Genomic DNA, 4,428 nt, shown 5'->3' with positions numbered 1-4,428 from the left:
GGCCAACAAAAACAAGAGGAAGAGGGGTTTGCACTCGAAAACGATTGTGAAAACGAATCATAAGAGAGCCAAACTAGTCATGACCTTACTCTGTATAGCAATGTGAATAAATTGGGTTCACCTTATTCAATTTTTTATTTATTAACATACAAGCATGCGTCTAAAAGATATAGGCGCTAAAAGAAAAGGGTCAGAGAGGTTTTCATAATGAGGGTGCATGAGTCGATTTGAGATTTCCTTCCCTCTCTGTCTCATTTATGGTTTGTCCTGTCTTATTGAGTAAGCTATGTTGCCCTATTGACGCTGGCTTTTAACCCTCCTCCGCTGGGATAAATTCTTTCTAAGCATGAATCCCACCTTTAATTAGCGGACCTTCGCACCAGTCAGATTCATTTTAGGGGTTTGTAATTTTTATTTAGTTTTATATTTTAAATTCTGTAAAATGAAGTACAGAAATTTAAATCCTAATACTTGGAGCAATTTAAAAGAAAACAGGAATTGAAACTGAAGATTCAGGTAAATTTGGAAGCGTGAATAATCAGTAACCTCCAATTTATACAAATATCAAAAGAAGAATTAGATAGGCAAGATTGCCGAAAACTTAAGAAACTGCCAACCAATTTCTTCCTCTTTCCCTATATCATGGAGGTATCCAGTTATATCACTTATAAAGCCATTATACTTACTAGAGGTTACAGACTTGGATGTACAATAACCTCTGAGAGAAGGATGACACATGAGAAAGCCTAATTGTGGCATTAAGATAACAATAAGATATTACATTTCTGGCTTATTTCCATCAGCATCACCAATAATCTCCACAAGAACACTGCCCATCCTTGAAGTGATGGAAACGGTTAGTATCCCTCACAATTATTGTTCTTTCAACAATCTTGCAGATGAATTTGATAGCAGTGTGGCAGTCACCACACACTCGAAGGTTCTTAATTATCCTTATAGGTATCCCAGGAGGCATAGTGATAAGGCCAAAAGCAATGGCCAGCCTCTCACTATGGTGACGGATACGTTGTTCTTTCTTACCCTCTGTTAGTTCATGTAACACAAGGCTGGTGTCTGGAATATATCCTTCGTTTTTCATCTTCTTAGTCAATCTGTCCAGCATTGCATATATATTTTCCGTTTGTGGGTGTGATTTATCTTCTGCATGAAATACATGAATTGAGTCCTTGAGTTCAATCCAACTCTGACCCGGTTCCTTTATCACCCCGTTTTCTTTCATCATTTTCCTCACTCTTGCCACATCATCCCATCTGCCAGCTTGAGCATAGATGTTTGAAAGCAATACACATATCCCAGCATTTGATGGTTCCAGTTTTAGAAGGCATTCTGCAGCCAGTTTTCCAAGTTCAATATTTCCATGGATTCTACAAGCCCCAACTAAAGCACCCCATACACGAGCATCGGGTTCAAATGGCATCGAGTCTATAAGTTTGTATGCTTCATCCAAGTGCCCTGCTCGGCCAAGAAGATCCACCATGCATGCATAATGCTCTGCTCTAGGTGTAATGTCATAATGTAGGCACATGGAAACAAAATAATGACGTCCTTCGTCCACTAGGCCTGCATGATTACATGCAGAAATCACACAGATAAAGGAAACATGGTTTGGATTCATGCCTGTTTCTTGCATTTTCTCAAAAAGTTGGAGGGCATTCTTCCCATGCCCGTGCTGTGCACATCCTGAAATGGCCGCATTCCATGAAACCACATCACGTTCTTTCATTGCATCAAACACTTGGAAAGACCCTTCTATGCTCCCACATTTGGCATACATGTCAACAAGGGCATTGCCTGCATATACATCGTTTTCGAAACCACTTTTAATAACGAGGGAGTGGATTTGCTTGCCCTGTTCCAAAATTGCTAAACTAGCACATGCTCCCAGAACACCAGAAAACCTGACTCGGTTTGGCTTTACGTCTGCCCATTGCATTTTCGTAAAGAGTTTTATGGCCTCCTCCCCCTGGTTGTTCTGGGAATAGCCGGCAATCAGAATATTCCATGAAACAGTATCTCGTTCCGGCAAAATTTCAAACACTCGGCGTGCATCCTCTAGCCTCCCACATTTGGAATACATGTCAATAAGGGCATTCCCTACAAAATTATCTGCCTCAAGTTCAGTCTTTATAACATGCGTGTGAATCTGTTTGCCCTGAACCACAGCTTCAATATCAGAACATGCGCTTAGAACACAAGAAGTTGTAAACTGGTTTGGCTTTAAACCTGCCTGCTGCATTTGCCAAAATAGTCTCAACACCTCTTCCCCATCTCCATCCTGAACATATCCCGCAATCATTCCAGTCCATGAAACCACGTTTCTTTCAGGCATTCTATCAAACAACTTCCGCGCATCCTCCATGACGCCACATTTGGCATACATGTCAACAAGCGCACTTCCCACGAAAATATCCACGGCATATCCACTTTTTATTGACTGGGCGTGGATTTCATAGCCCTCTTCTACACTTTGGCGACAGGCACATGCGGTACTAAGACTCGCATAAGTGAACTGATTGGGTTCGATCCCCTCTCGCTGCATTTCGCGGAAGAGTTTCATCGCTTCCTCACCACACCCATTTTGGGCATATCCTGTAATCATTGTAGACCATGACACCAGATTTCGTTCAGACATATTGTCAAACACTTGCCGCGCATCATCTATACCACTGCATTTAGCATACATGTTGGCAACGTGGTTTTGCATGAATCTGTCCATTTCAAATCCATTTTTAATGAGGTGCCCATGAACCCTTCTGCCTTCTTTGAGGGCTTTCCTGTTCACACATACCTGCAAGAGTCCAGCATATGTATTTGTATTGACTTCTGCTTCAGTACCCCCTCGCTGCATCATCCGATAAAATAAATGCATAATATCTAGGCATTGTTCCACCGTCTTCCGGTTCTGTTGAACGGTGATTGAGCTTCTGGACTTGACGAAACCATTACACATATACCACCTACAATTGAGAGAGGGATACCGACATGGAAATCTCATACAAAATCAAAGTACTTTTCGTATGAGCGCGAGGGTGAGAGGGCTGTGCTGCTCTTATTGTTGCAGATGACTTCGCAACAGTTGCAAGCCGGAAGTAGTAGTTGTTGATCTGCTGATTCATGCTTCCAGCCGAGTCATTTGAGATGGATTTTATCGACTTTCCATTACAAAGAACAATAGAACAATGCTGTTTGGGCAGGTTGGCTTTACTGTAAAAACCCCGGCAATTATGTGAATGCAATTGGTCAAAGAGCGAGATGATAGAGGGCATTGGTTACATGAGTATGAAAGTTTCCTAAGGAAGTGCATTTTACAGAATGATGAGATTGAAAATAGTGACCAATGAGTTCTTAGTTATAATTTTTTCGCTGAAAGAGAATGTCAAGAAATCGATGCTAACATATTCTCATAATTTTCTCTAATGTCTTTGAACGCACCATATTGCAAAATGAAGTATTTTTCCGATTCCACTATCCCAGACGTGCAAAATGTACACACCCGTTCTTCCCAAGTTTCTTTAGGCCTTTTCCACCATCATGTTTCACATTGAATTTGATGCGAGTTGGTTCTTAATTGAGCAATAAGAATTTTTGCCCTCCATGAAATGCTAGCTCCAATGTACTCTTTTTGTTGGAGATCACATGTAGGGTTGAATTTCTCAATGTAGTACTTCTTTTTTCTACCCAACGCTTTTCGCCATTCCCGTTTACGAAACTTCTCCATAACAACATTCTTTAGCTCCTTGCTATTTGTGGGACAACCATCAAGATGGATATTCCGTTTTTGCATCCATGTTTTCTTTCTTTCACTTATGCCTTCATTGAAGATAATATTAGGTCATCTACTTTGTAACACCTTCATCCCACATCTACCCAAGCAACCGACCAAACAGGGTAAACATGTGACAAGAAGTTACTATGATATGATTCAACCCCCTAAGTCACCTTAAGGAAGTGGAACCGACAGAAACACACCATACAGACTTTCCACATCAACAAGAAGTCTCTAATGAACCATCCCAACCTCTCAGGGAACCAGCCCCTTGGTCCCACTGCGATTTTAGACCAATTAACCCATGGACGCTCCCTTGATATGGGCATGCATGCATCTAGAAGGCTTTGGACGCTCCCACAACATGGTATGCTAGTGTCCAGGGACTTTTTTGCTCAGTGTTGTGCCTACATCCTTGGGATTTGTGTCACTTTTTCAGGCTTAAAGCCCAGGTCACTGCCTAGAATTAAATGACACTTACAAAACAAAAAGATGACAATGAAATGATGATACAAATGCAATTACTTGAACAAGGGCTTGACTGGACCCCTATTAGCTATGATAGGGATTTCGTCAAACATGTCACAAATACGTAATCTATAGGTTTAAATCACAAATATGAGCATAGGAGTTTCATACTT

The 4,428-nt window shown here is 41.1% G+C and overlaps 1 pseudogene; it reads right to left on the bottom strand.

The window, feature by feature from the left end:
• Positions 1-535: 535 nt before the first annotated feature.
• On the bottom strand, positions 536-3,436 carry LOC149251442 (pentatricopeptide repeat-containing protein At2g03880, mitochondrial pseudogene; annotated as a pseudogene).
• Between the last annotated feature and the right edge of the window lie 992 nt (positions 3,437-4,428).

The sequence above is a fragment of the Pinus tabuliformis genome, chromosome 7 (genome assembly GCF_031772625.1).
Source record: "Pinus tabuliformis cultivar Carrire ecotype Pingquan chromosome 7, CPIR1, whole genome shotgun sequence".
Lineage (NCBI taxonomy): Eukaryota > Viridiplantae > Streptophyta > Pinopsida > Pinales > Pinaceae > Pinus > Pinus tabuliformis.
This window is presented reverse-complemented; position numbering and strand designations above follow the sequence as displayed.